The sequence below is a fragment of the Suncus etruscus genome, chromosome 11 (genome assembly GCF_024139225.1).
Source record: "Suncus etruscus isolate mSunEtr1 chromosome 11, mSunEtr1.pri.cur, whole genome shotgun sequence".
Classification (NCBI taxonomy): Eukaryota; Metazoa; Chordata; class Mammalia; order Eulipotyphla; family Soricidae; genus Suncus; species Suncus etruscus.
The window spans coordinates 21,613,980-21,640,195 of NC_064858.1; positions in this window are offsets into that span (position 1 = coordinate 21,613,980).

Below are 26,216 nucleotides of genomic sequence, written 5' to 3' on the forward strand. Positions count from 1 at the left end.
GAAATAACATGTCAACTAACAGGCCTGAAAAACTCAGTAAACGAAGTGAATGACAAAATGGATAAGCTCTGGGACAGGGTATCAGAAGCTGAGAATAGACTTGGTGCTGTGGAAGATGAGATACATAACAATTCCATACAGCAGGAGAGATTGGACAAAAAACTTAAAGCAAATGAGCAGACAATGGAAAAATTAGTCAAAGAATGGGAACAGACGAAAATAGAAGTTTATGATAAGATCAACAGAAACAACTTAAGAATCATTGGAGTCCCAGAGACCCAGGAAGAAAATTTCCAGGAAGAATCAATGGTCAAGAACATCATTAAAGAGAAACTTCCAGAGCTAAAGAATATATGTGATCAAATCCTGCATGCCCGAAGAGTACCAACCAAAAGAGACCCCAGAAAAACCACCCCAAGACACATCCTAGTCACAATGACAAATCCCACAGATAGAGACAGAATTTGAAAACAGCAAGATCAAAAGGGGAAATCATGTTCAAGCAAGCTTCCCTGAGATTTACAGCAGACCTGTCACCAGAAACGCTCAATGCCAGAAAGCAGTGGTGGGATATTGTGACAAGACTGAATGAAATGAATGCTTCACCAGAATACTATACCCAGCAAAACTCACTTTCCGGTTTGATGGAAGAATACATGGTTTCACAGACAAAAAACAGCTCAGAAACTTCATAGACACAAAACCAGTCTTAAGAGAAAAACTGAAAGACCTAATCTAAGACAAGACTACCCAAAAGACACACCAAATTTTGAAATAAAGATGGCGTTAAATCCAGGACAATTCTTTCTTCAACGTCAATGGACTAAATGCACCAGTTAAGAGACACAGAGTGGCTAAATGGATCAAAAAACTCAATCCAACCTTCTGCTGCCTACAAGAAACGCACCTGAATAGTCAGAACAAACATAGACTCAAAAAAAGGTGGAGAAAAGTTATCCAAGCAAACAACACCCATAAAAAAGCTGGAGTGGCCATACTAATATCAGATAATGCAAACTTTATACTCAGGAAGGTTGTAAGGGACAAAGACGGACATTTTATATTAATCAAGGGGTACGTAGAGCAGGAAGAATTCACTCTCCTAAACATATATGCACCGAATGAGGGCCAGCAAAATATTTAATACAACTGTTGACAAATCTGAAAAATAATATCAACAACAACACAATAATTGTGTGGGGACCTTAACATGGCTTTGTCAACACTGGACAGGTCAACCAGACTGAAACCCAACAAGAATATACTAGACCTGAGGAGAGAAATGGAAGAAAGAGGCCTAGTGGATATATATAGGACACTCCATCCCCAGAAACCTGGATACACATTCTTCTCCAATGTACATGGGACATTCTCCAGGATAGACTACATGCTGGCACATAAAACATACCTCCATAAGATCAAGAGGATAGAAATTTTGCAGACTACCTTCGCTGACCACAAGGCTCTGAAATTATTTGTGAACTCCAAAGGGACTCAGAAGAAACACTTTAACACCTGGAAGTTAAACAGCCTCATGCTCAATAACCAGTGGGTCCGAGATGAAATCAAGGAGGAAATAAAAAGGTTCCTGGAAACAAATGACAATAAAGACACAAACTCTCAGAACTTATGGGACACAGCAAAAGCAGTACTGAGAGGAAAATTTATAGCTTTGCAAGCACACATCAGGAAGGAAGAAGGAGCTTACCTGAGTAGCTTAATGACACAGCTAATAGAACTAGAAAATGCTCAACAAAAGGACCCAAGAACAGGAAGACAGAAGGAAATAACAAAGTGAGAGCAGAAATCAACGAAGTGGAAACTCAAAAAACAATCCGAAAGATCAACGAAAGCAGAAGTTGGTTCTTTGAAAAAATAAACAAGATTGATAGACCACTGGCAAACCTAACAAAGAAAGAGAGAGAGAGAAACTTGATAACTCGTATCAGGAATGAAAAAGGAGAGATCACTACTGATATGACAGAGATTCAAAGGGTAATCAGAAACTACTTTGAAAAACTCTAACGCCACTAAAAATGAGAACCTGGAAGAAATGGATAAATTCTTGGACTCTTATAATCTTCCACGGTTGAAGGAAGAGGATGTAGCATATCTAAACACCCCCATCACCATTGATGAAATTAAAACAGTAATCAAATGTCTGCCGAAAAACAAAAGCCCAGGTCCAGATGGATTCACTAATGAATTCTATCAAACTTTCCAAGAGGAATACTGCCAATCTTGGCAAGACTCTTTCATGAAATTGAACAAACAGAAAACACTCCCAAATAGCTTTTATGAAGCCAACATCACCTTGATACCTAAACCAGACAGAGACGTACCAAAAAAGAAAATTACAGACCAATATCACTGATGAATGCAGATGCAAAGATCCTCAACAAAATCCTGGCAAATAGGATTCAATGCCTCATTAAGAAGATCATCCACTACGATCAAGTAGGTTTCATCCCAGGAATGCAAGGCTGGTTTAACATCCGTAAATCTATCAACATAATACACAACATCAATAACAAGAAAAATAAAAACCACATGATCATATCAATAGATGCAGAGAAAGCATTTGATAAGGTCCAACACCCATTCTTGATCAAAACTCTCAGCAAGATGGGAATGGAGGGAACCTTTCTCAATATAGTGAAGGCCATCTACCACAAGCCAGTGGCAAATATTATCCTCAATGGAGAAAAACTGAAAGCCTTCCTCTAAATTCTGGCACAAGACAAGGCTGTCCTCTCTCACCACTCCTATTCAACATAGCACTGGAAGTACTTGCTATAGCGATTAGGCAGAAAAGGATATCAAGGGAATCCAGATAGGAAAGGAAGAAGTCAAGCTCTCACTGTTTGCAGATGACATGATACTCTACTTAGAAAACCCTAAAGACTCTATCAAAAAGCTTCTAGAAACAATAGACTCATATAGCAAGGTGGCAGGCTACAAAATTAACACACAAAAATCAATGGCCTTTCTATACACCAACAGTAATAAAGAAGAAATGGACATTAAGAAAACAACCCCATTCACAATAGTACCACACAAACTCAAATATCTTGGAATCAACTTGACTAAATATGTGAAGGACCTATACAAAGAAAACTATAAAACTCTGCTCCAAGAAATAAGAGAGGACACACAGAAATGGAAACACATACCCTGCTCATGGATTGGCAGGATTAACATCATCAAAATGTCAATACTCCCCAAGGCATTATACAGATTTAATGCCATCCCTCTAAAGATACCCATGACATTCTTCAAAGAAGTGGATCAGACACTTTTGAAATTCATTTGGAACAATAAACACCCTCGAATAGCTAAAGCAATCATTGGGAAAAAGAATATGGGAGGAATTACTTTTCCCAACTTTAAACTGTACTACAAAGCAACAGTTATCAAAACAGCATGGTATTGGAATAAGGATAGGTCCTCAGATCAGTGGAATAGGCTTGAATACTCAGAAAATGTTCCCCAGAGATACAACCATCTAATTTTTGATAAAGGAGCAGGGAAATCCTAAATGGAGCAGGGAAAGCCTCTTCAACAAGTGGTGTTGGCACAATTGGATAGCCACTTGCAAAAAATTAAACTTAGACCCCCAGCTAACATCATGTACAAAGGTAAAATCCAAATGGATTAAAGACCTCGATATCAGCCCAAAACCATAAGATATATAGAACAGCACATAGGCAAAACACTACAGGACATTACAGGCATCTTCAAGGAGGAAACTGCACTCTCCAAGCAAGTGAAAGCAGAGATTAACAGATGGGAATATATTAAGCTGAGAAGCTTCTGCACCTCAAAGGAAATAGTGCCCAGGATACAAGAGCCCACCCACTGAGTGGGAGAAACTATTCACCCAATACCCATCAGATAAGGGGCTAATCTCCAAAATATACAAGGCACTGACAGAACTTTACAGAAAAAAAAACATCTAACCCCATCAAAAAATGGGGAGAAGAAATGAACAGACACTTTGACAAAGAAGAAATACGCATGGCCAAAAGACACATGAAAAAATGTTCCACATCACTAATCATCAGGGAGATGCAAATCAAAACAACGATGAGATACCACCTCACACCCCAGAGAATGGCACACATCACAAAGAATGAGAATAAACAGTGTTGGCGGGGATGTGGAGAGAAAGGAACTCTTATCCACTGCTGGTGGAATGCTTGTCAAGTTCAAACCTTTATGAAAGCGATATGGAGATTCCTCCAAAAACTGGAAATCGAGCTCCCATACGATCCAGCTATACCACTCCTAGGAATATACCCTAGGAACACAAAAATACAATACAAAAACCCCTTCCTTACACCTATATTCATTGCAGCTCTATTTACCATAGCATAGACTCTGGAAACAACCAAGATGCCCTTCAACAGATGAATGGCTAAAGAAACTGTGGTACATATACACAATGGAATATTATGCAGCTGTCAGGAGAGATGAAGTCATGAAATTTTCCTATACATGGATGTACATGGAATCTATTATGCTGAGTGAAATAAGTCAGAGAGAGAGAGAAAAACGCAGAATGGTCTCACTCATCTATGGGTTTTAAGAAAAATGAAAGACACCCTTGTAATAATAATTTTCAGACACAAAAGAGAAAAGAGCTGGAAGTTCCAGCTCACCTCAGGAAGCTCACCACAAAGCGTGATGAGTTTAGTTAGAGAAATAACTACATTTTGAACTGTCCTAATATTGAGAATGTATGAGGGAAATGTAGAGCCTGTTTTGGGTACAGGCGGGGGGTTGGGTGGGGAGGAGGGTGATTTGGGACTTGGGTGATGGGAATGTTGCACTGGTGATGGGTGGTGTTCCTTTTATGACTGAAACCCAAAACACAATCATGTATGTAATCAAGTGTTTAAATAAAAAAAAAAAATTTAAAAAAAAATTAAAAAAAAAAAAAAAAAAAAAAAAGAAAAAGAGGAAGACAGCTAGCGCAGGAACCTTGAAGTTCTGTCTGATCACTAAGTTTCATTTGAGATAGCTCCACTTTCTGAGCCACTTGAATGTTTGTACTGTTAATAATTTCCACTTGAGAAAGGAGAGAGACTCGAGTTTGGGAGATAGGAAAAGACCCAAAATGGTGTCCTGGGGAAGCTTGCCTTCCCATGGCATGAACATTCAAGGTTTGCAGCACACAGGGGGTGATACGTATATGAGCCCCTTTTCTTGACCTTCCACAGTATGACCTCTACATCCAGATGAAAGCAGACTTCTTACCCTCTAAAAAGCTCTTTTCCTTAACAGAAGAAAAGCTCTTAGGATCCAGCAGTAAAACACACACACACACACACACACACACACACACACACACACACACGTATATTATACCCCACCACCATCTCCTCCCCTCAAAAAAGTATGAATCAAGAAAGCACATACTTAGGAAGTATTCTGTTTACACCCAATCTCCTATCATATATCTATAAGATGTGTGGGAAAGCAGAAGAAACAAAATGTTGTAATTACCCTCAAGATTCCCCGTTCCAGTGGGTAGCTACATATAAACATACAGTGCTGTTTTCAAGAAACTATGAAATCTTCCCAATTCTATGAACATTTTAAATGCACATACACACATATGGTAAGAGATTAGTCTGGGCACACAGAGTATAATTTCTGAAAGGAATACACTAAAATTGAACTTACTCATCTATTTAGTTGAGTCTCACAAACTTCAAAACTGAACCTGTCTTACCATTTATTTTGGAAAACAAAATTTCAGTCTATGTTAATAAGAGGTATGCGACTTTGAGCTGAGCTGAGCTGAAAATTTTGAATTTGTTGGAGGTGGCTTTCATACCTAAAGAACATTAGAGGTTTGAGACCAGTAGGCCAAGTCTATAAAAAAAGCAACTCAGTTAGTTTCTTGAAAAGATTTTAAAAAAATTGGCAAAAACATAATCTGAATCCCTAAATCTTAAGTACAAGTGCATCAAATCCTTGGCAGTGGTTCATATGAAAAATAGTTTCTTTTTTTCAACACTAGCTTGGCATCAGAAAAACTTGGACATCAGAATAAGGAAGCACAGGTCCAGGACATCTCTCAGTGTTTCTTCCCAAGGAAAACCTGGTGAGAAAGAGAGAGAGAGAGAGAGAGAGAGAGAGAGAGAGAGAGAGAGAGAGAGAGAGAGAGAGAGAGAGAGAGAGAGAGAGAGAGGAGAGAGAGAGAGAGGTAAAAAGGAAAGCTGAATCTCACAGTAATCAATTCTCACAAAGGCATTTTCAGTGCACCAACTGCCCTTAATCACTGGGTCTCACTGCAGTGCTGAGAAGGAAAGCCATGGGACAAAAAATGAGGTGGAAAGATAAAGGAAGCAAATGCCTTGGGGAAAAAGTCACTTTCTATGAAGGAAAACTGAAATACTAATTTAAGATAATAAGTGTTTAAATGTAAATAAGCTCTTAGCAAATTATGGCCTAAGTGAATATGGTTTATCCTTATCTTAAGTGATGTTTACAAAGCAGTAACAATTTAAATAAAGGCAAGTTGATCTGAGTCTTTTGAAATTAAGGAAATGAAACTTAATCCCTGGCTACATTGCCATCTTCCTCATGGTCTAGTCACACAGAAATGGGGTATCTAAATCAGATACTAACAATATTTATGGACATTGTGGAGTCCAGCTGCCATGGACATGTGCTGGTCAAAGTGGGACCTGTGTATCTGTGTGTCAGTCACTGCAGGAGAGCAAAAGCATCTATTTGAAGCCTGGATGGCTGAGGCAGTGCTGTATAGGCTATGCCAAGTGAGAGCCCAGACTTTCATTGACAATATTGGTCCTGAGACTGTTGAAAGCCTCTCCCAGCCTTGTCCTAGAAATAATTTTGGAATGCAGGTGGTGCTGACTCGAGAAACATAGAGAAAAAAAGCTTTTCTAGGGAGAAAATAGAATCCCCCACCCAAATGATGGGAGACTGGGTTTTCATTCCTACTTCCTATTCTGAGCATATCCCATGAAAGGCATCTCCCTCAAGCACCTTCATAAAAACAAAGGAGACCTTTCCAAATCTTAAGAAGCTCTTTTGGTGACACTGCAGAATGGACCAAGAACAAGAAGCACTGCCTGCCCTGGCAACATTATCTCGTAGTCTTGGTTGAGTCTGGGTTGGCATGTGGTTAAATGGAGGCCCCTGTGTGATTAAAGGACACTGTTACTTTTGCAAGGAATTCTGGACTATTTAACCCGAAGGATAGCCTAGACTTAGATTCTAGGGTATGTCATAGTCTACTGCTCTTTTGCTTCAGAAAGCTAGCTGCAGGAGCAAAATGAAATGCCGACCTGGTCTGGAAAGAGTATGCTCCTATAGTCTGTGCTCTATGAAAGAGGACCTCAAGAACACCCATCTTGGGACTGAAGTGATAGAATAGCAGTAGGGTGTTTGCCTTGCACACGACCGGCCTGGGATGGACCCAGGTTCAATTCTCCCACCCCACCCAATCTGGTAAGAACCTAAAAAGTCCATGAGGGAGTTAGCAACCTGCCAACATGCTCCCCAGGGTTTCAGTGCTCATGTCAGAGGGGACAAGGAAACTGCCCAGACCCCAAAATTAAAGGTTTCACTAGAACTTCCACTTGTTGTAAGGCCCAGTCCCCCAAAAGAAGTTGTCCAGGCCTTTCATTGCACACTGCCCACTGCTGCCCATTGCCATCCCTATGCACCTTCTACCTGTGCTAGACCATTGCCTTCAGCTACTCTATACACACCAGGCAGACTGTCACTGCTCTTTCCACTACTGGGCGAATCCATGGGAAAGCAGAGAAAGCAGCTCTGAGTTCTCATTCCTCTGGCTTTGGCTCATCCCAAGTCTATTAGAACCTGGAGTCAATTGAGGTTTCTGGTTTATCATCGTCTCATGCAAGAACTGGGAATTTACTTTATTTTATTTGAGTTATACTATCTACTACTTATAATTTATTGTTTGGGGCGATATTCAGGGCTGACTTCTGTGCTCAAGAGTCACTCCTGATGGGGTTCAGGGGAGCATATGTGCTGGTGTCCAGTAAACCATACCTGCTGAAATACCTCTCTGGCCTATGGGAAACTTACTTTTAAACTCTTAGAATCTGTCTGAGAGATACTAGCATAAGGCTGAGTCAGCAAACAAAAGAGTTAAGTCTAGTTCTGTGTGAAGTGGGGGGGGGGGTCTTGCCCCAGGTATGAGTTCCCCTCCTCCAAGCCCAGAAGGACATCCATGTGTTTGCTCTACCAGGCCTGCCACAGACTGGTCAAGCTGCCCAAGCACATGGAGGCAGCAGAGAAAGACCTAAAGCCAGTATGAGAGGGTCATAGAACTCACAAGTCTCGTTTCTACACAGCTCAAGGTCAGTATCCTTTGGATCTATGTTTATTCCTTGCATTAATGAGCACAGAGAAATCCCAGGTCTGACAGACTCCCTTTTGCTCTCCTTCACTGCCCTGAAAGGCAGCACCCCAGCCTTTGAACCCAGCACACTCAGAGTGCTCCCCATTTCCCCCCAGACGCCTCACATGCACAGTCAGCCAAGAAACCCAGGTGTTTGCACAGCACCGTATGAATGAGCAGCTGTTGCAGAGAAGGAGGGGCCAGGGCAGGCAAGGGGCCAGCAGGCAGGTAGGATGCAACGGACACAGAGGGCCACTTTCTCTAAGGAGGCTCCACTCAATTGAATTGGGACCACCTTGGAGATGAAACCATTCCCTCTCACCTCTCAACCTGCTCCAACACTCCAAGATTCACTTTTTTCTGAGCCCCCTGGAGGCTCTGCTTCTCTGGAGCAGGCAGCCTTGTTGCGAGCGCTCAGCTATCTCCCATTGCTTCCTCTCTAGGGCCACATCCTGAGTTGGGACTGGTATTGCCCCTCTCTCACCAGCAACCGTTTTCCTTATTTAGAAACCCTGTGGGAAAGAGGAAGGAGCTGATTTCTATGGAGAAGGCACTGATAGAGGTAAGAATGCTCTCTCCTCCTAGAGGGGCCATGGAAGAAAGGGGCCAGAACCTGCCTCAGTTTCCCTGGGTTTGGAAATCAGTCTAGGCTACAACTTTTGAAAGCTTCCTACTGAGGTCTCTGGGTCAGCAGGATCTCCTTGCCTGATACTCAGAAATTCTGTATGCATTGAAGTCTGAGTGTATATGTGTCTGCATTAAGGTAAATATATGTACATGTATGTACATTGAGGTCTCTGTGTATATGTGTATACTGAATCTATGTGTATGTGTGTACACTGAAAACTGTGTGCCCATGTGCCCATGCTGAGATCTGTATACATATATATGCATCTAGTCATGTACTCATCTGCCTGGGTGTTCCCCTGCCCCCCGAGTCTCCTGATGTGTTATCAAGGACCTACAATCTGGACCCCCATCCCATGGGGTCCCCACACCACATCCCCATGCCATCCACCCCACAGACATCACTTCCTCATGCTCAGAGCTGAACTAACTGCACACTGCTGCACAGACAATATCCTTAGACAGCAGCCATCAAAGCCCTCCATGCTGTCTCTCTGTTCCCCTCAAACACGATTCTGACTGTACCCTTGAATTAATTGGAGTCTTGTGCTAAATTCCTGTTACTGTGTCACTACACATTTGTGGGGTGGGGAGTTCTACAGACAGATGCTCCAAGTCTGGGTAAGGCAATATTGAGGCCTCCACAGCGGGGGGGCCCTGTGGTGCGGGGGTGGATCCCAGCCCCCTCTCTGCACTCTCTCTTGGCTCCTTCACTGCACATTGAATCCAACGCCATTCTGCCATTCCCAAGGACTCCTTTCCCAGGCTTCACCCAGCCTGACCCCCCTCACCTCTCACCTCGCCTTCACCTTCCAAACCAACCAAATTTATTGTCATGTGGTTCCTTCCACAGCTCTTCCTTTCCTGGCTGTCAGCCTTGGCTCCATTTTTTCCATATCTATGGAACAACAACCAAACCACAAGTTTCTCCTCTTTAAATCACAGCCCAACAACAACTGCTCCAGCAAATTTTCTATTTCCCACCCCTCTTCCCAGCCATCAGATCAGCCCTGACCCTGAGCTGTGCCACAGCACAAGTCAGAAATGACAGGATGGTTGAACACAACGGGGTAGCCCTCCGGCTGCTGGTTTACAGCAGAACCCCTGACCTAGCCCAGTATTCATCAACATGAAATTGGGAAAGAAACAACAGAAACATCCAAGTGTCACTAAAGCAGTGCTGGAATATGGCCCCTCTGTGGAAGAAGAGCAGAGTCCAAAAAGTATCTTTCAGCCCCTCCTAAGAGGCAGTTCAATGAAACTACAGTGCCAGGTAGCACACTATGCCAACTGGAAACAAATATAAAATCAGGGGTAAATGTGGATGGTTCAAACAGCAAGAAGAGAGAGAAAGCTGGACGGTGGGCCACCAGCCAGCAGTTCTGTGGGGTGGAGCTCACATGTCTTATTCAGCTCTGGGCCCAGCTCTGAGACAACAGTGTGGTGTCCTCCTAGGTTAGCTCAGTGTTTAACTCAGAATCTTCCGGCCTCAAGCCATGACCTAAACCCAAGTGCTCGTAGTTTGGGTTGGCAAGCTGTTGCTTGTCACATAGATGCTTTTTCTCTTTATGCTGTGCATGAAATAATAACCCAAATGATGGCATATTGAGATCCATTTGGCTCCATTTGGAGGCTATGTAACCCAGAGTCATTGACCTGCTCTTCCCAAGCTATTCCATGTGCCCTGTATAGTCTTGACATCATGCCACATGCTACAGGACTCACGTGAAGAAAGGCAGTGAGAGGGAACCCTGCTTTGGCCCCCTACATGTTGTTATCATCTCTGTCATATTTCAGGTCCCAGCCCAGTACTCGGGCTAAGCTGCCATGATACCTTGTCTTCCTCCCCTACTATATTTGCTTTTAGAAGTCCCTTGATGTATTTCAAAACTGCAGAAATAAAACCAGAACCAAACCCCTTGGCAGAAGCCCAGAAGCCTGCAGCTGTCCCCAGAGTGGGTAGAGAGAGTGAGTGCTGCCACTGCAGGTAAACAAAGACCATCTGGGTCCTCCTCTCAGTAACCTAAACCAAAACACTCATTTCATCCTGAGCCAGCCCAGAACAAAGATGGCTCCCTCAGCCACTAGAACCCCAGCAGGCACACAAGGGCTGGTCTGATCCTTGACATTCCACCAGGTTTTCAGATGATAGTCAAGGCCTTGTTCTTCACAAGCCAGTCAAGGCAGATGTGCAGTATAGTCTCCAGAGTCAAGGCCCAAGGCAGCAGAGGGTTGGATGTCACATTCCAGGACCAGCCAGCACCCAGGAAGCAAGCGTGTTTGGTAAATCTAAAGACCCGCACCCCATCCAGATTCTACTCTTCTTCCCAGTACCTACCAAAGCCTTTAAGTCTCTTCTCAGGAATGCTTCCAGACTCTGAACTCCTGCTGCTCACACCCTTCTCTTCCTCAGTCCAGTCTTTCCAGGGTTCTTTCTGCCTTCAGTGCTATCTCCCACTGCCTGACCTTTAGCTGCCCTCTCACTGGACAAGTTCTCTGCTTGGTCCCTGGTTCCTCCTGATGGCTGACATCAAGGGCTCCCTGTGAACAAGCATCTCATCTAGACACCCAGGGCAACCCTAACTGGCTTTGTGAGGGATGATGAGAGATTGAGGTTGAAGAAGAGGGAGAAACATGCCCTGGATTTCACAGAGAGAACCCACAAGTCACTGATACCCCAACACCTGGCTCTCAGTCTGCCATGCAGCTTGACCTCAGTGCTCAGAGATGATCCCCACTTTAGGGCTCATGAATTACTTCTGCCTTAGTGCTGAGGACTGACTCCTGCCTCTATGCTCAGGACTGAATCCTGTCTCTGTGCTCAGGTGTCATTCCTGACTATTCAGATATTAGAGTAATAATTCTTTACAGGTATAGACCTAATTCATTTACAGTTTCTCTTCACGTGTAATAATGTGAGCTAATATAACATTAGATATTATATTTTGTACCTTAAATACAGCTTAAGATTCCAACTCATCTTGAAAAATTGTGCCCCTTTCAGAGGAGAACTGTTAAACTCCCAATCAAGTACCATATCCCAATAATATTCAGCTGGATCCAGAAGCAGATGAATATAGGTGCTGCAAGACTTTTGTTTTCCCTATATTGTGGGTATGTATTCACAAACCATTGGATAATTTCTTTTCTTCCTTTCTTCTTTCATTTCTTCCTTGCTCCCTTTCACTTCTTCCTTGCTCCATTTATTCCTTCCTTCCTTCCTTTCTTTCTTTCTTTCTTTCTTTCTTTCTTTCTTTCTTTCTTTCTTTCTTTCTTTCTTTCTTTCTTTCTTTCTTTCCTCTCTCTTTCTTTCTTTTTTCTTTCTTTCTTTCTTTCTTTTTTTTTCTTTCTTTCTTTCTTTCTTTCTTTCTTTCTTTCTTTCTTATTTTTAGGTTCTGGCTGGTAGTGCTCAGGGCTTACTCCTAGCCCTATGCTCAGAGGTGATCTTGGGATCATATGTGGTGCCAGGGAATGAACTCTGCTCAGCTGCTTATATAGCAAATATTTTACACACTGTATTATCTCTTCAAACCCTAAATCATTGGAGAATTTCAAAGTAGGAATCTTGCTATGTTATCTCTGTAATTGATACTTCAATATGAGAAAGGAAAAGGGGGAAACCAAATGCAAATAGTAAGATTCTGAAACATCTTGCATAGATTTGCTATACCTGGTCTATTTTTCCTTCTGACGAAACAAAAATTTCTAATTATAAAATTGTTCTTTGGCTGGAGAGAACACAGCAAGTAGGGTGCTTGATTTGCATGTGGCCTACTCTGGTTCAAACCCTGACATTGCTTGCATACAGTCTCTCAAGCACCCAGGAGCGAACCTGAGCACAGTCAAATGTACCTTTATGTGTGGAACCAAAACCAAAGATAAAGGGATAGAAAATAAAATTGTTCTAAATTTTGAAATAAAATCTTCATTTTAAACTACTTTTATTTAAAACATACTAGTACTGAGCTTCTTTTCTATCAAATGGTGTATTTCTTGACTCTCAAAACACTTCATTTTTATCCCTGAAGATTATCTGATCACCTGCCATAGGATTTTCTTATTACAAAATAACATGCTGGGCAAAGTCAATACTGATTTTGTCAACCTAAAAACTCTAGCCATGATAGCTATCATTAACGAACATCACTCTTTCCATAAAGCCTCTAGTGTCCTTTCATCATTAGATATTGAAGAAGAAAGGACCCAGAAACAGGCAGGATTTCCTATTGTGAGTTATGCCCTGCTAATCTAAAATTTCCAGCGTTTTCAAGTTAGTTTTTCCCATTTAAACCACATCAAAGAATGTTAGAAGATAGAGAAAGAAGTCACTGAATTTTTCCTTCAACAATCAAGATGAGAATGGAAAATACTTTAGGTTTACCCACACAGTGCTATGTGATTGGATGGATGGATCAGAGTTGCTGGCCCCAGAGGCCCTCATGGGCTGCCCAGAAAGCGAGCGCTAGGTGGCAGCACAGAGAGCCTCGACTCAGTGAGGGGCCTAGTGCAGAGTTAGAACAAAGGGTGCCTTTCCTAAAGCCCATCTGTGGGGCAAAGCCCGCACATCAGCCACCCATCAGCTTTCCTTACACATTCTCCCTCTCAGGCATGTTTTCGCAGATGTGCACAGAACACTCAATTTTGTATTTCTCTGATGCATTTTCCACGCTGCAGTCAGACTAACATTTTTAGAACATAAATGGAATCTTTCTATTTCCCTGCTTTAGACTGCTCTCTGCCTACTCCTGGCTCCATGCACAGCCCCTGGGAGGTGGGTGGTCCACCGTGAGGCCCGCTCCCACTCCAAAGACCTCTCCCGTCCAGGTGCATGCAATTCATATTTATTGAGTCTTTTAAAATGTTTTTAAAATTGTGGTTTGTTTGGTTGTTTTTAAAGCAGAGCATTTGCCCTCCCCTCCCCATTTTAAAGTGCAGAATTCAGTGATGTTGGGTATTTCTACATTATTGTCTAATACACGTCTCTGGATGTGTTAAAAAAAATTTTTTAATCAAAGCAGAAACTCTCTATATTAAATTCCAACTTCCATTCTCATCCTCCACCTCACCCCAGAGGGATTTGTATTTTCTATTTCTTAGGGTTTGGGGGCCCAGCCTGGGGTGCTGATAAGCTACTTTCAGCTCTACATTTGAGGTCCATGGGTTCTCTGGATTCAAACTCGGGCCTCCCACAGTCAAAGACTGCACTCAGACCACTGAACCATCTCCACAGCCCTGTTTCCCTTTTGTGATTGGTCGATTGAGATCACTTAATGTCCTCAAGACCCACCCATGCCATAGCAAGTGACAGGAGATACATCCTTTTGAAAGCTGAGTGACACTGGTGAAGAGGGGTGTTCTTTTCAATAACTGAAACCCTCTATGGGTCTTAAGAAAAATAAAAGACATTTTTGCAATAATTCTCAGAGACAAAAGAGAGGAGGGTTGGAAGGTCCAGCTCACATCATGAAATCCACCACAAAGAGTGATGAGTACTGTTATAAAAATAACTGCATAACTATCCTAACACTGTGAATGAATGAGGGAAGTAGAAAGCCTGTCTCGAGTACAGGCAGGGGTGGGGTGGGGAGGAGGGAGATTTGGGACATTGGTAATCAGAATGTTGCACTGGTGAAGGGGTGACTGAAACCCAACTACAATCATATTTGTAATCATGGTGTTTAAATAAAGATGTTTAAAAAAATTGAAACCCAACTACAAACATATTTGTAGTGGGGCTGGAGCAGTGGTGCAGCAGTAGGGCATTTGCCTTGCATGTGGCTGATCCAGGACGGACCTCAGTTTGATCCCTGGCGTCCCATATGGTCCCCCAAGCCAGGAGCGAATTCTGAGCACATAGCAGAAGTAACCCCTGAATGTCACATGGTGTGCCCCCAAAAATATTTATAATCATGGTTCTTAAATAAAGATATTATATTAAAAACTATCTTTCTTTTATATAGGTATATGCAATTTAAAATTAATAATATGAATAATTCTATACTACTACATTTTAAATTTTATATAAAACATATAAATCCTATAAATACACAGTAGTACATATTAAAAATAGCTGAGTGACAGCGCATGGTTTGGTGTGCCACACCTTTGTCCATTCAGCCGCTGGTGGACATTTAGTTTGCTTCTGTATCTTTGCTATAGCTAATAATAAATACCATTGTGTTAATGACAGAATTTTTTGTTTTGTTTTTGGATCACACCCAGCAGTGCTCAGGGTTTACTCCTGGCTCAATGCTCAGAAATTGCTCCTGGCAGGCTCTGAGGACCATATGGGATGCCGGGATTCGAACCAATGACCTTCTGCATGAAAGGCAAATGCATTACCTCCACGCTATCTCTCCGGCCCCATGACAGAATTTTTATTTGCTGTGAATTATTTGCTGGTCTCCAGAAGCAGGAGTAGCTCTCACATGTTCATTGCTAGTTTGTTTCTGACAGTAGGTCCAAATCATATGAGTTTGTTTTCAGCATCTCTAAGAGTTAGAGTTGTTAACTGGATAGCAGGAGAAATGGTGCTTTTATATACATATCCCAGACCTCAGCTAGAAAGCTAGTCTCCCATCTGTTGTGTTTGCCACCATCTCCAATTTCCTCTGATTTCACAGGCCCTTCGTTTCTCTGTAGACCTTCCACAGTGACCTCCCAGCAAATGTCACAATACCTTCCTGCCACTTATCAGCTTTCTAAACTCTTCTGTATTATTACTTTTTCTCCTCAAGTCTGTTTTGACTTTTATATATTATCAAACTATTTCACTTACTCTAGTATATGAGCATTCATCAGCCAATGTTTTCTGCCATGCGATTTTGTCACTGTTATTTTTCTTTTTATGAATGTTTTCTTCCTATTTATAGCACATGTGGCCTCATTTTTACTTATTTGTCTTTAATGTGGTCTTTTTAGGTAGATAATTTTATTTGTGATTTCTACTATTATTTACCAGCATGAATATTGATTTTACTTTCATATGAAAATAACTGATGTTTACTGTGAACTTCTTGTTTTATTCTTTTCTTTTGGGGGGGTTGGGTCACATCCGGTGACACTCGGGGTTACTCCTGGCTATGCGCTCAGAAATCGCTCCTGGCTTGGGGGACCATATGGGATGCCGGGGGATGAAACTGTGGTTTGTCGTAGGCTAGCAAGGGCAAGGCAGACACCTTACTGCTGGCACAAAACCACTCTGGCCCCTTGTTTTATTCTTTTAATGATTCAAGTTTAAGAGGTAAATCTTTAGTTTCTCTGAGATGTATTTAGAAGCACAATTACCTGTAAAGTTATGCCCTTTTTAAAATTTTAGTCTATATTAGTTATTGGCTAATCTTTCTTTTCCTTATATTCTGAATTACTACCCTCAATTACATGTCCTCAATTACATACTATTTACAAAAACTAATTGTCTTTATAGAAACTTTACTGAGACATAGCTCACACCAAATCATATAAAAAGTGGGTTTTGTAATATTTACTGAGATGTACAAACTATTTCTAGAAAATTCTCATTGGTCCTGAAAAAAATACTATCCATCAGCAGTCACCTCCATCTTCTCCCCTCACAGACGCTGACAACCACTTCTGACTTTATGTCTCTGCGGATTTGATTCTTCTAAATAGTTTTACAGAGATTGTTAATGACAGATATTTTTACTTATTTTCAAATACTCATTCATGTCATCAGATTTGTTCCATGACCAAGTAATATTCTGATGGATAATAAATATATCACATTATTTATAAGTTTCTTCATTGAGGGAACTTTGCTTCTTCTACATTAGGACTAGCACACTATGCATAAACCACATATGTATATATATTTACATTACATATACAATATGCAATTCTATTTACCACTACAAACTTTCAATTATAAGCTTTTGTGAATTTGTACTTTTTCCCCTTCTGGAATACATGCCTAGGAATGGAACATCTGGGTCATGTGGTGACTTTGTTTAGCTTTTCAAGAAACTGCCAAACTATAGATTAAAGCAACTTTAAAGGATCATTTTACATTCCCAGCAGCAAAATATGCAATTTCTCTGCTATCCTTACTGACACTTGTTATTGTTTGTCTTATGCAGTACGGTCAAAGAAAGATGTCAAAGGGTATTTCCTTGTGATTTGTCCCATAATGATTAATTGAGCATCTTTTCATGTGCTCACTAACCACTTGCTTATCTTCTCGAGATAAGCAATTGTCCAGGTACATCCTTTGCTCATGTTTTAATTGGATAATTTGCCTATTGGCATTTGAGTCATACATACCTTCATTTGTTTACAAATTCTAGGTACAAATACTTCTCAGGTATGTGATTTACCAACAATTTCTTCCAAGATGTGGTTTTCTTTTCACCTTTTTCATTAATAAATCTTTATTTATGGGCCTGGAAAGATAGCACAGCAGCATTTGCCTTGCAAGAAGCCGATCCAGGACCAAAGGTTGGTTGGTTCAAATCCCAGTGTCCCATATGGTCCCCAGTGCCTGCCAGGAGCTATTTCTGAGCAGACAGCCAGGAGTAAACCCTGAGCACCAGAGGGTGTGACCCAAAAACCAAAAATAAATAAATAAATAAATAAATAAATAAATAAATAAATAAATCTTTATTTAAGTACCATAATTACAAACATGTTTGTAGTTGGGTTTCAGTCATAAACAGCATACCCCTCTTCACCAGTGCAACATTCCCACCAACAATGCCCCCCTCCTCCCCACCCCTCCCTCTATTCGAGACAGGCATTCTACTTCTCTCATTCTTTAACATTGTCATGCTAATTGTTAGTGTAGTTATTTCCCTAACAGCATTCACCACTCTTTGTGATGAGCTTTAAATTGTGAGCCAGTCCTTCTGACTCTTCCAGCCCTTAACTCTATTGTCTCTATTATAATAATGTCTTTAATTTTTCTTAAAACCCATAGGTGAGGGAGACTATTCTGCATCCATCTCTCTCCCTCTGACTTATTTCACTCAACATAATAGATTCCATGTACATCCACATATAGGAAAATTTCATGACTTCATCTCTCCTGGCGGCTGCATAATATTCCATTGTGTATATGTACCATAGTTTCTTTAGCCATTCATCTGTTGAAGGGCATTTTGATTGTTTCCAGAGTCTGGCTATTGTAAATAGCGCTGCACTAAATATAGGTGTGAGGATGGGATTTTTAAATTGTATTTTTGTGTTCCTAGGGTATATCCCTAGGAGTGCTTTTCACCTTTCTTGATGACGTCCTTTGAAGCACAGAAGATTTTATTCATTTTGAAGAAATGGATGTACTGCCTTTTGCTGTTTAGAGGTTTGGGGGGGTTTTTTGTTTGTTTGTTTGTTTTCTTTGCTTTCTTTTTGTCATTGCTAATTTTGCCAGTTTTCTTCTAAGAGTTCTGTGGGCTCCATTCTGGCTCCTGTGTCTAAACTCCATTTTGAATTCATTTTTGCATAAGAAGTAAGAGGCAAGTACAACATTATTCAGTGGCATCCCCTGTCCCAGGGCCATTAGTTAAAGTGCCTATTCTTTACCAATGAAACTGTCTCCAGTAATTCTGGATTATTTATATGTTCTGATGATCTTCATATCCTTGAAAATCTACAATATTATAGTGAGCAACACCCAGGAGTGATAGGGGTGAGTATGGAGAGTTTCGTGGATCATACAGTGCCTGAGACTGAACCCAGAAAAATCATGTGAGCTGGACCCGGAGAGATAGCACAGCGGCGTTTGCCTTGCAAGCAACCGATCCAGGACCAAAGGTGGTTGGTTCAAATCCCGGTGTCCCATATAGTCCCCTGTGCCTGCCAGGAGCTATTTCTGAGCAGACAGCTAGGAGTAACCCCTGAGCACCACCGGGTGTGGCCCAAAAAACCAAAAAAAAAAAAAATTATGTGAGTTGGCCTTTGAGCTATTTCCCTGTCTCCATTGCACAAGATTCACAATATCTTATTTTCTTTAAAATCTGTTTTAACCTCACCAAAATATGGAGGAAGAGCCAAACAAATGCTTCAACAAAAAAAGATAGACACCTGGAAAACATCATCACTTATTATGAAAATACAAATCAAAATGTGAATGAGAATCTCCTCATACCAATGAGAATTGCCTGTCAAGAAGACTGCAAACACCAAGTGTTAGTGGGCTGAGAGTAGAAGAAACCTCATTCCCTGTTGAGCGGGGGCTGGAAACTGGGTCAACCTCTGAGGGGAACAGTTGAAAATTTCTCTAAACATGAAAAAATGGATCAACCGTATGATCCAGCATTTCCACTCCAATCTCTCTATATGAAGAACACAAAAATACTCATTGGAAGAGAAGCTCACCTTTGGAGCTGTTCACAATCGATCTTGGAATGACCTGAGTGCCTTGAGACAGGTGTGCCACAGCATGCAAAAGCATCTCTATTTTAGGGGAACTCAGAAGGCACACCAGATGTATCCTGGGATTTCCCTGATGTGGAGAGCTGAAATAACCCCCATGGGGTTCCTCAAAGGCCCACTGTGGACGTCTTTTCCCCTGTGTGGATAGTTGAGGAATTCCCAAAGAGATAAATCCATGCTTAGTATTACATTTTATGTCATTATTTGGCTATTTCTCCTTTGTAAAACCTCAGGCAAAAATATGGCCTCAATCAAGTTATTTTCAGAAATGCCAGCATGAAAGATTACTAAGAGAAACTCTTTTCTGGCTAATATTTAGCACTAAAATCAAAAGACAATAGTTTTTCTCTTTTTCAAATATGTCCTTGCAGCCTCAGTGTCTGGTGGTCAAAGGCATAGCCAGAGTACAGATTCTGGGCTATTGACCCTTCTCAAAAAATGAGAACTGCACCTTAGGGGATTTGGCTCCTTTTATGAACTCTAAAACAATAGAGCTCACCTACCACATTCTTAGATATTTTTCTATTTCTTAAGAAACCCTTATTTTGCACTTGAAGTTAGTTGCTAAAAGCTGCCCTGAGTGTGACCTTCTCATCTGTAATGCAGAATTCTTACAGCTCATGCCCATAGCTTAAGTATTGTTAAACTTTGCTTTGTGATTGTAAACATTCTTCTCTGTACCTATGACTGACTTTACCCCTATAAAACCCCCTGTTTAAAAATTAAACTTGTCAGAGATGCAGAATGGTCTCACTCATCTATGGGTTTTAAGAAAAATGAAAGACATTCTTGCAATAATTTTCAGAGACAAAAGGGAGGAGGGCTGGAAGTTAGAGCCCACTTCATGAACCTCACCACAAAGAGTGATGAGTTTAGTTAGAGAAATAACTACATTGCGAACTATCATATCAATGAGAATGTATGAGGGAAATAGAAAGCCTGTCTAGAGTACAGGTGGGGACAGGGTGGGGAGGAGGAATATTTGGGACATTGGTGGTGGGAATGTTGCACTGGTGGTGGGGATGTCCTCTTATATAACTGAAACACAACCACAATCATGTTTATAACCAAGGTGTTTAAATAAAAAATATCATTTAAAAAAATTAAGCTTGTCGCACTCCTGCCAGAAGATGTGTTGACCCCACATACTTGTGTGTGGTTTTATTATTTCATATATTGCTGCCCATGCAACCCACTCTCCCTGAAATGGACTCATTGAAATCTCACTGGCACTGTAGGACAGAAGCCACCTACAGCACAGGTGAGTGGACAAGAAGTGGAGGCTCATATACTCGATGGAATACTCCTCTGCTCTAGGAAAATAGATGGTTTTGCAACAACTGCAACAACTCAGATGGAACCAGACAATGTCATGCAAAGTGAAATTAGTCAGGAGAAAAACAAAATCAGATATCTCATTCATGTGTGACCTATAAAAAAAAAAAAAACAAAGAAAAGAGAAAATATCTGATGACAAAAACCCTTGAGATTCACACCAAAGAACTGAGGTGACAGAGTCAGGGCCCACAGTGGACAATTGTAGACTCTGATACTGTGGTGGTGGTCAGAACGTGATAATGTGAAGAGGAGTGAAGCTTCGTTACTAAAAGATATAGTCATGCAAATTGTGATTGCCTCCAATAAAAATCAATATCAACAAAATAAAAAAAATAGCTTCAAGAAATAAATGGTTCTCTTCATCTTCCCCACACCCACAAATGCAGGTGCCATGTTCAAACCAGGCCAGCGTCAGAGACTCACTCTTTTTTCAAACAAGATGTAAACAAAGTCATAAAAGATCATCAGTACACTGGCCCACACAGCAGAAAGCTGGTACTCTTGGGAGGACAAGGCAGGCCAAGCTCCCATCCTGCCGAAGCCAGACTTCCTGCTCCATCACCCAGAATCACCTCATCTTTGACCTTCTACGACTCTTCGGGAATACCAATCTGATCACACTTCAGGTATAGTGGTTTTGGGGCTGATATCACCAGGACTTTTTGGAGCTAGTATGGGCACCCTCCTCCCGTATTTTCCTTCTTCCAGGAGTCCTAGAAGTTGAATACATGTCCCTAAATGTCGAAGGATCAATAATAGTGCTTGAATTTCTGGACAACTTTCTTTGTTTGATACTGTTACCCTTAAAGTAACACCCCAATTTAACAGAATGGACAGCTAACAAAAAGAGCTTACTAAATCTTCTGCCACTGTTTTAATGACTTCACTGGAGATGCAGTAATTTTCACAAATGTGCTTACTATTGTACTTTTCCTTTTTTCTTTCTTTTTTCCCCTTCTCTTCCATTTTATTTTTTATTTTTCTCTATTTTTTTCAAGAACTTTGCTTTCACTTATCGAAAAGAAATATGTATGATCAACTATGTGAAACATTTTCTTTAAATAAAGAATATATACTTTAGAAAGAAATGGTATAAAGAAATAAGAACGTGAAAATTAGCACCTGAAAAACCTAGGCTTCCCAGATTCACAGTCTCCCACACCTCACCTCTGTCCACACTTGCTATCATACATGCAATTTTTTATCTCCCCACCTACTAATCTAGATCAGTAGTTTTCAAACTTGCTTTTCCAGAGGAGGAATTTAAAGTTTATGATTCATTGCTTACTATTCTTCCTTGTGATTGTTTCTTCCTCCCTGGATTGTTGTTATTAATGGTTATTTATATCTCAATCCATTGTTCTCCTTGAATAGAACAGGCATTATCTTCACTTAAGTAAAAAATAACTAAAAAGTAGATAGATAGCAGAAAGAAGTTAAATTTGTAACTTGACCTGGCCCACCCAACTTGATAGTGGCATAGAACTCTGAACATTGCAGTGACTATACAGCTAACTGAATTTCTAAAAATCTTTCCATGTAATCTGAATCCTTTTGATCTACCGATGTAAATGTTCAAAGTAAAATTTGCATCATTTAGTTTAGCTCTGTTTTTTTTATCACTACATAGAGTCACAATTTGATATTCTTTTCCGTGAAAGCAATTGCAGTCAGGTAAAGAAAAAAACTGCCTATTGTTGGCTATGTCCAAACATTTTTGTTTTAATTTAGAACAATTATTTCTAAGGAATGAACAGTATATCTATACTATAGATGTACTGTGGAGAAGAAGTCATACCTTATTGCCCTCCTAATTTACACTGAATTAGTAAAATTTAACAAAAGCACCAGGACTGAGGCATGCCAAAGACAAACTGAAGAAACATTGCCACAAATATATAGTCCTCTTTCCAAAACACCACCTAGAGAATAATACTGTCTTTTCCTGCTCTAAAGCTCCATAAGCCCAAAGAGGTTTTAAGTAAATTTATGGTGATTACCAGTCTCCAAGTAATGCAACCTATTGTCTTTCAAATATGTATATACTCGTGTGTTACTGAAACACACTATCTACTCTCAGGATGGAATGGGACATTCTTTTTTTTTTTTTAAGTCATATAGAAAAACTTACATTGGCAGCCACATTTTAAAACACTAAATAGAATCAGAAAAAGAAATTAATGTTATTTAATCCAAGGTAACTGAACTATTATCATTTTACCAGAGATGAGTTGCACATGGCCAGTGGCTCATGGTGCCATATTGGAAATCAAATACTATACAGTAGAGTAGACCACAGGAAGCTCTCAAAGAAAAAGGGTAGACCTGACTAAGAAAGATAAAAAGAAGAAATTGGTAAATAGATGAGAAATGGAGGGGAAAGAGAAGAAATAAATAAGAAAGTATGAAAGAAGAGACAACAGGAGAATATTTTCTGAACACTTGCTGTGAGCTAGCCATGAAACATAGCAGGAAGTACCACCTGGCAAGAAGCTTCAACATCCTCCTGGTCTTTGACGTCAGAAAGTCACATTTGAAATGCACTGTTATTGCTGGGGATGAGTCACTGAGTTCAAAAAAGTGCTTTACTCCCTGTCATAGAAAGTTGCTCCTATTTTCAGGTCCATGGTACAGAGACACTCTTGCAAACAATAAACCCCACAGGCAGCTTCTGAGTAAACCTCTCTCACTGCTACTGCTTCCAAATGCCAGGACACAAGGCCACAAAGGAGACCAAATAATTAAACAAAAAATAAAAGTGCCATGGAGACAAAAAAAAGGGGGGGGGGGGACAGGAAGAAAAGATAAACTCTGAGGTTTGTTTGTTTGCTTGCTTGCTTATTCCTGGCTCTCCTGAGCTCAGGGATCAGGGGACCACATAGGGTGCTGGGGATTAAACTCTGAGTTGGCCACATGTAAGACAATATACTACCACTCCAGCCCCACAAAGAGTAACTCTGTGATTGTTAGGAAATAAGGGAGCCTCTGGGACCTGTAAGTGCTAATATAATATAATGTAATATAATATATTATAATATTGACCTGGGTCAATAACCAGGACTCTCACTGACCAGCCACAGCAGCACAGTGAAGTGCAAGGGCAGTCAGCAGTGTCTCTTCAGGCTTTTGTCTAGGGAGCTTTGTCTGACCCTGAGAGAAGTAGCGCTGATCTTCACGGACAGGAACAGAGCAGGTGGTAACTCAAGTAGTTTACAGTCCAGAAAGTAAAAGAAGAAATCCAAAGCTTCAACATTGACATGATGATCCCAACAAGAACGTGCACAGGGCTCGGCAGAAGCAGAAGGCAGGAAAGCAAGTGGGCTGACCTAAAGCCCAAACCCCAGGGATGTCCTGGGCTGAGACTAGGGGTTCAAAGCTTAGCTCAAATTCCTCATCTCAGCTCTGGCTCAGTGGATAATATGGGGAAGATCCAAATTTCCGTCTGAGTATTTGATCATAGACTTTACATGTCCCCTACAAACCCAAGGCTAATCTCAATACATGAACCAGAAAGACATTATATATAAAGACCTCCAGACCTGACTTGAGGCGATTTTCTACCTTAATTCAACTCAGTGCTGGTGGCTGGAGTGTCACTGCGATTAGTACTCTGTTGGTTTGACTATTCCCTCCACCAGACCTACACTCTACACACCAGCAACTTTGAAGCCTGGAAGGTTCTTTCCTTTATCAAACCATCCTAGTCCCAGTCAGCTGTACCACTCCAACCAGATAGAAGCATGGTTTAAAATAAAAAAAAAAAAAACAGGAACGGGGCCGGAGAGATAGCATGGAGGTAAGGCCTTTGCCTTGCATGCAGAAGGAAGGTGGTTCGAATCCCAGCATCCCATATGGTCCCCTGTGCCTGCCAGGAACGATTTCTGAGCGTAGAGCCAGGAGCAACCTCTGAGCACTGCTGGGTATGACCCAAAAACAAAAAACAAAAACAAACTAACAAAAAAAAAAAAACAAAAAAAAAAATAGGAGTGCAAGCAGTTAGGCATCCCAAGCTAGCCTAGGAAGGACTGCGGTTCGATCCCCTGGAGACCCATATGGTCCCTCAAGCCAGGAGTGATTTCTGAGCGCATAGCCAGGAGTAACCCCTGAGCATCACCTGGTGTGGCCCCAAAACAAACAAAAAACATTTACATGGGTCCCCCATTGCAGAGGTCCAAGGCTGCCAAGGTTTTGGTGCTGCAAGGCTCACAGGGAGCGGTGGGGCCAGGCTGCCAGGTGGGGTCTCGTGCCCATCCAGGGATGCCAACATGTAGCAACCGTCTGTCCAGGACTGAAGAGAAAGAGAGAGAGAAAGAGAGAGGGAGGAGAAGAGAGGGGGAGGGAGGGGAGAGAGGGGAGAGAAGGGAGAGTGGGAGGGAGAAAGAGAGAGAGAGAGAGAGAGAGAGAGAGAGAGAGAGAGAGAGAGAGAGAGAGAGAAGAAACTACCTGTCTATTTTATTCCTCTTGGAGTCTGAGGCCTTCTGAGGCTAGTGGGGGGGGGTGTTCAGAGAGAGGGAGAGAGATAGATGGAAATTTACCACCCAGAGGTGGTTGGGGGAGGCCCTGGTACAAAAAAGAAAAAAAATAGATACAAAGCAGGCAGCATCTCTTCAATGCTTTATCTCTGGACCTCTGCAAACCAGCAGGTGCTGCTCTGGTCACTTTCCTGGGCCCCCTGCCAGAGTCCAAGTTTTTTCCCTTTATTCCCGGCCTGACAGGAGGCATGTCTAGGTTCAACTGTCATTTGATGGGATTAACCAAGTGGCATGACCAATTCCAACTGCCATACATCAACAAATTCCTTTTATGTTTTATCATTTAAAAAATTATACGTAGATGTATTCTGAGTGGTTTTCTCAAAGGTTCCCTATTCCCTTCTTTCTTATTTATCCACATTTGAAAACATCTCGAGAGAAACCTATCATGTTTGTTTTGATTTGGTTTTCATCAGGTTGGAAGGTGTTTTCATGTGAGTCTTCATGATAGTTGTAATCCTTTTTCTTGGGGAGGCAACGAGGTGCCCACAGGCTTTGGTGGTCAGCTCAGACAGCTGATGGCTGGAGCATTTTCTCTGTTGTTCTTGGCAGGGCATCATCTTCAGCAACCAGCCCTGCAGTAAATGCAGGTTCTCTGCTGGGGATTTGCTATGAGGATGCATTAGATGGGAAACGGACTATGAATCCCCTGTGAGGTTCTTACTGACCTCTCACACCATCACGAAGTAAACTCATGCTGCCAGACACAGAGTGGAGTAAAACACGTTCATATTTCACTTATTATAGGGGTTTGCTTTTTTAATTCATCTCTACCATTGATTTCTTTAACTATGAGGGTTGAGGAAAGAGGAGAAACAGGCCCCTGGTACCAAAAGAGAGGTTGAAGTGGAGGGGCTGAAGTTGGAAACTCTCTAGTAGAAAAATTCTCTCCCTTCTTCCCACAGTCTCCCTCAAGTGAGGAATGG